The sequence below is a fragment of the Phalacrocorax aristotelis genome, chromosome 12 (assembly GCF_949628215.1).
Source record: "Phalacrocorax aristotelis chromosome 12, bGulAri2.1, whole genome shotgun sequence".
NCBI lineage: Eukaryota > Metazoa > Chordata > Aves > Suliformes > Phalacrocoracidae > Phalacrocorax > Phalacrocorax aristotelis.
This window is the reverse complement of record NC_134287.1, coordinates 22,198,798-22,209,520: the sequence shown is the minus strand read 5'-3', so window position 1 is coordinate 22,209,520 and position 10,723 is coordinate 22,198,798. Positions and strand designations below refer to the sequence as shown.

General features: G+C 44.2%; 1 long non-coding RNA gene across 1 annotated transcript; it reads right to left on the bottom strand.

The window, feature by feature from the left end:
• Nucleotides 1–3,905: 3,905 nt before the first annotated feature.
• Nucleotides 3,906–10,156, bottom strand: LOC142063528 (uncharacterized). Its single transcript, XR_012662801.1, has 4 exons — nucleotides 10,036–10,156; nucleotides 9,036–9,171; nucleotides 5,321–5,457; nucleotides 3,906–4,074 (listed from the first exon to the last, which is right to left on the bottom strand). It is a non-coding gene; the product is annotated as an uncharacterized LOC142063528 (long non-coding RNA).
• Nucleotides 10,157–10,723: the final 567 nt, after the last annotated feature.

Here is a 10,723-nt window from a genome sequence, read left to right as displayed (position 1 = left end):
GGGCCAGAAATATATACTCCCATTTGCCTCATCCCAGAGTTCCACCTGGTTATGTCATGATATATTTATCACCTAGTCACTGAGATCCTTTTGCAGACTTCTGAGGCTCTACTAATAACTTCTCTCCTTTGTGAAATCTGATTTAAATAGATGGCGGAAATGTAGTAAACAGCCCCTGACCTCAACTCATAGTGATCAATAACAACATTTTTGATGGATTGCGGTAGCAGAAGAATAGGGAGCCCTGCTCTCCGTTGTCCCAACCCACAGAAAGCTGAGGTACGGAATATTGCACATGAAATGCAGGTTAATAGAAAAAGAAATAGAAGAGTTTAATAGAAAAATGAAGACGCACGTGCTAAATAGTCTCAAGTATCAGTACACAATTATTTGGCTGTATCACTGTGAGTATATAAATTAAAAATAAAAAGAGAACTGACCTTTATTGCTTCCTTCTTAGGTTCACCTAACAACTTTTCCGAGAAAAATAAGCCTGTTCCAAAAGCAACTACACAACGCTGACACAAAACCGTGACTGTCTGGAGTTCAGCCTCACAGGCAGGTCAGTAATGTGCAGGCCAGGTCTGGATTCAGAGTCTTGCTATCAGATCACAAAGATTTATTCAAGCCCACAAGCAAGGCTACAGATGAATGGTTTAAGATCTCCCTCATTACAACTTCATGGGAGCACCAAGCTGGGTTATCCCCTATTATTATGCTATTTTCCCTGGCTTTGAAACCTTTAGCAATTTTATAGGATCTAACAAGCATTAGAGGAGTAGTCGGGCTGCATAAATTACTTCCACACGCAGATAATTTCCATTTTAGTGAGCAGCACAGGCAAAGTGACACCTGTAACCTCAGGGAAATTCGAGTAATGTCTCTAACTCCAAGCTGAATCATTCTAAATCAAAAAGCTTAACTTTAACAAGAATTTGTAGTTCATCCTTGTTTATAGCTTGACAGTTTAAGTAGATAGCAAATAATTTAATTTATTTAAGAATTTAGTTGAATATGGGATTGAATAAGTTGGTTAGAGTTAACTGGGATCCATGTGTACAAGCATCAAGGAAGACCTTAACAGGCCTAATCCTCTAAATCCATACTTGTGAATATAGAACAAGTGCAGTGAAGAGAATTTCTCCTCCAGAATTGAACGCTTTCTCTTATGCAACATTATCTGGATATTGCAAAGACACATTTCGCTGAAAAAAAAAATACACACAAAAACCAAAACCACGAACCCAAACAAAAAAGAAAAAACAAACCAAACTATGCTGGAATTCAATTTGTATTTGCCAAGAAATGAATGTACTAAGACTCCTAAATAAAATTATAGCAGTTTCTGAATTGTGAGATTTCCAAAAAAAAGGACTTTTTTAAGAGTTAAAAATAGGTTGGCCAATATGGATCCCAAAGATGTATATTTCAAATATATATTTAAAGACAACAGTATTCTCAGTTCAGAAGGTTACGTATAGCGCTTAGTTTAAGGTGCAAAATAAAAAAAAGGTAAGAAACACTCAAGATCAGCTGAGCTCACGAATCCTCTACGTCCCCAACAAAGCGTACACTTGCCAGCATCCCCTCCTAGGCTGAAAAATAAAAATCTCACAGAGGGGGTAGAAATCCCTGGAGTAGAGCTCAACACTCTGGTAGCAGAAATACCCTCTCACTCCCACGAACAGCACTAGAAGCTCCCAGAACCCCTCCTGAGAACAGACATGCTTTCCATAGGTGCACGCCAGAGCGAACCAAGACCCCGCTGGGGAAATTCTTGTGCAACTTCCATCCGTGTTTCCAAAAGAAAAGGTCCAGTTAAATCCGATGGTTACCTCGGTCAGCTCCATCCCACCCACTGATCTTCTAACTTGACAGCTTCAAACAGTCAGCGAGAGCAGAATGTCGCCGTAATACTTCAGAAATGGAGAAAGCAAATGGCACGGACAACGCCCCCCAAAACCCGTGACTCCCCATGTGAAGTCCCCAGGTGTAAAACAGACCAGCTGAACCTCTTCTATTTCGGTACAGGCAGATCTCTAGTCTTACCTCCGGCTTCCCTCTTCGGTTTTCATTCCAACAGCAAACATGTAACATGGAACTGTACCTTAACATACTCATGATTTGCTCTAGGGATCATTTTTTGTTGTTCCTTTAATGTCTAGCTCTAGACATAAACACCTGGACTTCATTTTCTTCTTTATACAGGATTTCACCGGTGACCTTTTGTTTCTTCTAAATAGAGGAGACTCCATTGCAGTTATCTGTGGGAACAAGCCAGGTTATTTCAGGGCTGCTTCTGGACGCTATAAGACCACACATGCAATTGCTTAAGTGTTCAGAATCTGCCAGTTCCACAACTCGAACACAAAGGAATAGGAAAACAGAGAACAGGATTGACAAATGCTCTCTCCAAAAGCTTCTGCAGTTTTCAGAGGGCTTCCAAGAGCCCACATAGTCCTGTGAGCATTTAGAACGTTCCTGATATTTATCATAATATCTCAGGCTGTTATTTAATCTCATCCAATTTTCTATCAGTAACTTGGCAAAAAGGGGCAGGAAAGCCCTCCCTAAACTGCCTCTAGAGGACATGGGCTGAGAAACGTCAATCAGAACAGTTTGTACCTATTTCTGACAGTTGTTTTGAACCATCTCATGTAAAAACCTGGCTCGGCTTGACTGACCTTACATGCCTTCAGCTGATGTCTCATATAAATAATTCCAACACAAACTGGAATCTTCCAATACTTGTGTTCTCTTCCATCAGTTCCTGCATCCAGTTCCCAGAATTCAAATCTCATTTTCTGTGGATGTTTTATCACAGCAAGGACCAGCAAAACAGTGCAACTAGGTCCAAAGCCGAGGAGCGCAGCATATAAAAGACAATAGCGTCTGATTTATTAATGCAACCTTATAAAAGCTTTTCACTGCAACCTTGGCAGACAAAACAAGAACTCAACCCAAGACCTCCAGCAGAGCTGTAGGAATAATTGATTTTTCAGTTCAGTAGCCAAGCTGGAAAAGAAAATAGTTTGAAATTACCCAAAATGTTTTTTTGTTGTTTTTCTCATTACAGTGAAACATGGGGTGAGGTTATGCTGCTTCTCCTCCACCCAGTGGTTTGGCCATAAGGTTTTTTTCAGCCAACGCGTAGGTGACCTGGTTTGAACCCCCCGATTCCTCTGCCCCTCTGAAAGAGGGGCTCTTATCATCACCTTACAACAGATTTGGAAGGAGGTTGCCCTCGTTCTCTCTTGTTTCCATGGGTTATTTCACCACCCATTAGTAGAGAAAAACAGGTGCCCTGCCACCAGCGCGAGAGCAGTGTCCCAGACGCCAGATGACTGAATTACTCTTGGCACTCAAGTGCTTTGCATCAAGTGAAGCATAACAGAGAGGAGAGCTGTCTGCTGGACATGACCTCATATGCAGCGGTCGGGACTGAGATATTCCTCCCTGAGAGTGGAGGAATAGTCCCCAGTCCCCTAACAGCAACCCTCTGCTTCCCAAATGAAAACGCGGGCTTCTCTCGTCCAGGGCCGAGGCTAGCTATGGATGCCTAGAAAAAAGTCTGGGAAAAAGGGAAGCACATCTAGGACACTCTCCCGGATTCCAGCAACTGCCAAACAGAGTTTATTGCTTATTTAGTAGCCACTGAGGGATAATCTTTCCACTATTTTAACTGTTTCAGAATGCCTTAACCATTTGCAAATTTGCTGTTAGCCACCAGCGAAGATGGCACCCTTCCCCTCCTGAAACTCGAGTCTGGCCACTGAAAAAGAAAAGAACCCACAAATCAAAACATTTTAAAGTTTGATCAAGATTTCTGACTAGTTCCAGGTAACCAACAGCCCCATTTTTCAGGTTTTGGAAGACCAGCCAAAATACTAGAGCTTAAATTGTACCTCTACAGCTGGAGCTGCAACAGACCCAAGTCCCTGGCGGTTCGGTCCGGAGGGAACTCTGTTTACACGGTCACCAGCCAGTCCCTGGCACGGGGGAGAGCATCGGCTTCCCGGGCACAACTGCGCAGGCTGGCACCAACGCGGGGCGAGCAGTTTGTAGGCAGGCAGGCTGGTGAAAAGCAGAACAGAGGTACCATTAAAAGGGAATCGGTTTTTCTCGCTGAAGTCAGGCAGGCAGCTGAAGTGGCTGCTCTTAGCTGGAAGCTAATCCCCGTGTTTAAGTAAATAGTGAAAGATTACCAAAAACTACAGAATAAAAATTATCTCTGTTTTGAATTAGTAACGCAAGAGATGTTTTATTTTTAAAGAAAGTTTTATTCTTGAAGAAATTATACTTCTTTAGAAAGATAGTTATCTAATAAATATAAATGTTTTACAAAATGCTTGAATACGTTCATTTGAGTATTTTCTTAAAACTCACAAGTTAGAAATCCCTAGTTTACTTTTATAAACAAGGTCATCAAATGCCTTAAAAATCTCACAGGAAATTCATGAAAATTTATTCAGTATGATATGAAAGAGTAAATCTCTGTTATGCTTACGGATACTTCCCAAATACATGTACATTTTAATTAATCCCATTAATTTTACAGGATTGCTTGCTTGTTTAACCTCTAAAGAAAGCAGCTTTCTTGAATGGAAATTAAATTTTGAGCTTCAGAGTATGTTTTTTTTACAATAACCAACATCGAAAAACACAAAACATTTCTTGCCGCGTGGAAAGCTTGATTTGTTTTTCTCATATATATTTTCACAGCAGTGACAGCAACCGATAGCATGGCACTTGCCTGCTATAGGTAATACTATACAGGACATGAAATAATTATTCATTTTATTATAGGTCTACTGAGGGAGCTACATTTGAGTTTGAGGTTAATATGACAACCAGATGAACAGCATTTTCAGCTTCTTATAACTTTGGAGTAATAGTTCTTCCAGCTGGCATTTGTGTATCTCATCTAAGATCGCAGGCTCCCAACATTCAAAAAATATTCACTTCTGGCACTGCGTCATAGCCAGGAGGGGAAAAAAAGAATCAATATGGATTCCTTAATTTTTCTTATAAAGGGCTTCACTTACTTTAAAAGCTAAGCTTAAGCATATGATTTATTAGTCCTTTAACATTAATCACTTTTGCTACCTGAAAACATCCACCATCCTCTAGGCTCTCATCTTACACGGACACGTTCAGCTCCAAAGCAAAAATACTGTCTCCAACACGGCCAGTCTCTAAGTCCGAGCCACCACCTGAAAACCCACACGGCTCCCCAAGCTCCATGTCATTCCAAAGGATACACCCACTTTTAGACAATAACGTAGGAGGTCACAGGAGGTATATCCATGGGTTATTGTACCTTGCTGGTCAGGTTTTCTAAATCTCTGCTCATATCCTGACCTGGTTCGATTTCTTGCAGCAGCTGCTCTAACTTGGGCGTCACATTTTGTCTCAGCCTTTCCCAGCACTCAAGAATCCAAGACCAATTAAAACACCCTAAAGGAAAAAAAAAAACAAAACAGGTATTTAGTTTTTACTCCTCATTTTTCATTGCTTGTCAGATTTACTAGGCTCACGGCACTCATTAGTGCTCATCTCCACTTGATAAGCAAATAATCCAGAATTTTGGGGTCAATTAAGTAATTATTTGTAACTCATAAATATGTTTTCACACATACAGACGTTGCATTGAGTGGTATGGCATAACTGTTAAAAGAACATTTTCACGAGCTGGAAGGTGCAAAAGCCTTGTATAATACTAGGCAATGTCTGTGTGAGTGTTGCAAGATAGCTGTGGGTTTGAAAAGTATTATTTCTTTCAGTCCATCAGACACCGTAAAAACACTCAGGACTCAAACTGAAGGCATAGCTTTTCCTCGGATATCGTTTTCACTATTTTCTCACAAAAACCCATGCAAAAAACATCACACAACACAGTTTAGTTACCAGATCTTAAAAATCTCGCTATTTTGTGCATATTGCAGTGTGTGTGTGCTATGCTACTGACAGCACCAAATAAACCTTACTTCAGTGTAGGGATTTAAATTGTCAAAAGAATTCCTTGTGTCTCCACGAAGACAAGATAAATCATGTCAAAAATCATTACATACCCAACAGAACAAACCCATTCTCCAGGCTGTCTTTTTCTGGGCCTTTTTTCCAGGCTGCCTCCAGAACCTGTCTATAACCATCTGAAGAAAATCACAGGGTGGAAGGGACCTCAGGGACCATCTAGTCCAATCCTAATATACAATATGCTCTAAAACCAAGTTTCATTTAAGACAACTGTAAGTTGCTTTGTATATATTTGCTCGTCAGAAAAGCTCACAAGAAAAAAACGCAGGTGTTTTGCATTTCTTTTTTCCTGCTAAACACACTGGATGCGTATGACAAATACCGATAATAAACTAACATCTCCACGTGTAATGAAGGGAAACTTGTTCAAGGCTGCAGGAAAGTGGCAGCATCGTGTATCAGGAAACCCATCTAATAGCACGGGTAACAACGTGGCCAGGCATCCGTAATTAGGTGCTGTGAATCACAGTACGTGTCTTCCTTTCAACCGAAGCGTGTATACTGATTTTTTTTGTTGAACAACAATAAAAATTATAGGGAATGGTTAAGCCTCATGACTTGTGAAGTCATGTTTCTGAGCAACCAGATGGAGCGAGGACTTCTCTACTGCTGGACGTGGGGTTCACGCTTTGGGCAGGCAGCGACAAGCTGGGCAGAAGCTGGTCTGGCGGAGGGAAAGGAGCCCCAAAGGCAGAGCCCGCGACGCGGCAGCGCCGGCACATCCCAGGCTCTGCCGGCAGCGCCGGCTCCCGCGGGGCTGCGCGATGCTCTGCCCTGAGCTGGTAATGAACGCGCCGGCAGGGACAGCGCTGGACCTGTTCCAGGGAAACAGCTTTCCCAGCAATTAGATTACTTTGTAAACTTTAAACCTTAGCAATCTCTCTGGGCTGCTCGGATACTGTAGGATTATTTAGTAATCCCTTGGTATTCTTCTACATCTGTGACTTCAACGTCACAAGGACGTGAGTAGGAAGGATGGGAAAACTCAGCCAGAGCCGAGCCTCGAGCCAGCCAGTCTGCAGAGGCACCCTGTGCGCATCCACGCCAAGAGCGAGTGTGCAAAGAGCCACACGCTTGGCTCCGGCAGCGAATATTAAACTTGCAGCGGTGCAAAAACACATATCAAAAACGTACGGGCGAACCTGCTTGTTCACATCCAGGTTGACTGACAGACACCAGCTCTAGGAGCAAACCGGGGTGCGCTTGCAGAGAGGTGCAGAGGAGCCAGCACAGGCTTCCAGCCTCAAGCCTGGCACTGCAGCCCCAAAACACCCGGAGCTCCAGTGGCACGCAGCAGCCCCAGGGCTGCTCCTAACCGGCTGCACCCCACCTTGCTCAGCCGCACAAGGGGTGGGAGTGTAACCTTAGGGGGGAAAGAAGGCCACCTTTGCAATTAGGAAGTTAAAAAAATATCGTTCCTATAGCCTGTATGGGAATCTGCATTTCCAATACAGAATTGACTTGTTTTTCTTGTTTTTCTTGAAGTTGAAATGATTTGATAGTGGGTATATCCTGCCTTTACGGTAGCGATGTTGCAGCAGCAAAGACAGAGACTAATTCTGGGACAGCTCAAGAAAGCAGAAGCGCGTTTTAATGAAGAAACCAGCCTCTTTTCCCTTCGGTACATACTACTTGGCAGAGACCAACGGCCCACAGATAACAGATGGTCAGCAATTTCATAATAACCTGGCAGGCCTGACACGCTACCTACTGGGATAGGATCTGTGGCAAAAAGATAAAAACGGCACCGCATAATGGATAGGAGAGGCCCGAGCATTCAAATGCATTTGCAGAGCAGCTAATTAGATCTTAAATTACTAAAATCCTTGAAAGCGAAGTCTTTTTGGACCCTAGGCATACAGGCAAATTTTCACAAGCAAATATGATTTAGGCATGTAGCAGAAACTATTCAGACCTCACAGTTTTGACAGCAGTGGGGAAACAACAAAAGCAACAGAAATAATATTTATACAGAACTCACTATAAAGCCAAGCATTCCTAATAATCCAGCATGGTTTTAAAATAATGCATACAGGTTCATGGTTGTTTTAAGTAAATCAGTCAGAAATAACCGCCCTGGACAGAAATGCATGGAGAAACGGTGGAGGGAAGGAAGGGCAAAATGAGCGCACCAGAAAGCACATGGAGCGGGAGGAAATGAGACGAAGCCGCCAATCTAGAGATAAAATAATGTCAACGTTGGAACAGGAGTAAGAGCTACCAGTTTTACTGAAGGCAAAATAGATTTTCCTGCCTTAGCAGCTTAGTTTTCTTCACAAGCCTACAGAATAGCAAAGCTGAGAGCTCGCTAGGCAGGAGGCAAGTCACCGAGCGCTCCCGCCACCCGGAGCCAAGGCAGCGCAACGGAGCGGCTGCGCTCGGCGTCGCCTTTGATGAGCTTCCGACCGCGTGCCGTGACTCCTGCCTCACTTACACAGCGGATTATAATTCCCCCCTCCACACGCCAACCTCAGACTTTCTCTGGTGTTCTGCGTGGTGTCATACTTCTTATCGTGAGCCCTTGGTAATCCTAGCCTTTGAGTCTTTTATTCTTTCGCTGTGCAGTTCCGTATGGAGAGACCGCTTGCATTATCATTTCAGAGAGTTACAGCCAGGGGAGGAAGGAGCTTCGGGTATTTCAGCTTCAGAAAGCAGCTCCAGCCTCACCCAGGCTCTGTGCCCAGGCACACGCAGAGTTTTTAGCTGACTAGCGGTTAACAAGACATTTCAAGACAAACCTGCTATGAATCGATAGTTTTTGCCTAATCTGGCTTCCCGGGCTGCGGCGGGCTGCCAAACCCCGCCACAGATGTTCCCAGCAGCCCTGCGCTGCGTCAGGCCCTCGGCATCAGCACCCCCAGCTCCCAGCGGGGCGTCACGGGCTGCTAGCGAGCCCTGCTTGGGGTGACGCCAGGGAGCTCCCCCCGACCCCCCCAAGCCGACGCTCCAGGGCTTCATCTGCTGTCCCCTCACAGGGCAGCGCTGCTGAAGAACCTTACCATGAACGGTTCGTCCTGCGTAAATTCGTACTCATCAATACCGGTGCAACCACTCAGCACTTGTCACGTACAACGTGGGACAGGGTTACAGACGCCAACAGCTCAGCCAGGAGGAGAGTTACGCCTTTCGCTGAACCTTAGGAAACACAGGATTCATGTCATGGGTGTGGGAGCAAGTAAGAGAGATCTGGGAAACAGACGTTATTGGCAGACATGAATTAAATCCCTGTTTGATACAGTTAGAGAGCCTGCAACCACTCTTTGCAAAGAGGTGCTTAAATCACAGCCCTGCGTGCCAGCAGCCAGGCTCTCCTTCACTGGGAGGAGCTGCCTTTGCTGCAGTATAACAGGCTAATGGTGAGAGCCGGTGCCGGGGAAGAGGGGCCATAAAATAAAGCTGAGACAACGTTGAAGGAGAAATGTAATATTTATGAGACTGGAGAGACAGAAGAAGAGAGCCTGGCTCCGCAGCTTGGTTGCACGAGCCTCGGGGATGAGGAAGCTGGCTGGAGCGCTCCCGTCGAGGCGGGGTGGGAGGCTGACACCCGCCGTCCCAGCACGACACCGAGCCCACGTCTTCTGCTTCCACAGTAGGTGCTCTCACCACCAGGCTCTTGCAGAATAACAGCACGTGAACACATATTTTTATATATTATACACATAGGTGAATTATATATGAGTATAATTCTAAAGAAATTAATATAAAATAAATATTTTTTAATATATATTTACATAGCAATCAAACACTGCTTGGAAAGAAGCTTTGTGCCGTTCTCAAAGCTGCTGGGGTGCAGCAAATTCACCACACCAGGACCTCAGGGCTCAACCTCAGAAATGAATATTTCCACAAGCCCTGCCCCTTGATGTGGTGAAATATTTGCTCAACCACACAGCGGGAGCTCTGGGCACATCCAGCAGCTGGACATCAAACCCCCGAGAGCTGAGAAATCACAGAGCTCACCGGAGCCTCCTGCCTTGCACAGCTGGCTTTAGCTTTCACCGGGTACGCGGCACTCGTGACTGCTGACTCCTCAATCCCACTTCCAAAGGGCGTTTTTGTAGCATTTAGGTGTCCAAGGTCCCTTTCCCTGGCTCTCACCTTTCCTTGACCAGAAAAACACTGTTTCTCTCAATCTGCACGAGAACAAAGAAAACAGCAAGGCTAAACTGAAACTCAGGGAAGTCTTCTCCACCCTGGTAAATTAACATAATATTTGGAAGACAAAATCTCAGCCTTACTCAGTTTCTGTACTTTGAGGGTTAGTCTCCCCTGCTGCAAGTCCAGGCCTCGGAAACAGCGTGAAAATCCCTCTTCCTATTTTCAGTCTCACTCTAAACCCTAAAAACAATTGCTACTCTCCATTTTCAGTGTTTGCCCAAGGCTTCTAAAGCATCATATGGGGATTTGGGAGCCCCATTTGAAACAAATTGTTTTAATTAAAATAGTAATTTTCAGCCCCAAGAGATGGAAACTATTAAAAAGTTGCCAGGAGGGAGATCTCCTAATGGAGAGCAATGAGCAATTATAGCCAATCTGCTGCAGGTTCTCCGAGAAAAACATACTGGAAAACCAGAGCAGCCACTTGCCAACTGACTATTTATCACTATAGACAGCGTTTAATGGTATACAGGTTTTTCCTTCCACAAAGGCTCAGCAAGAGCACTTCATTTTCTCACGTGTCATCAAG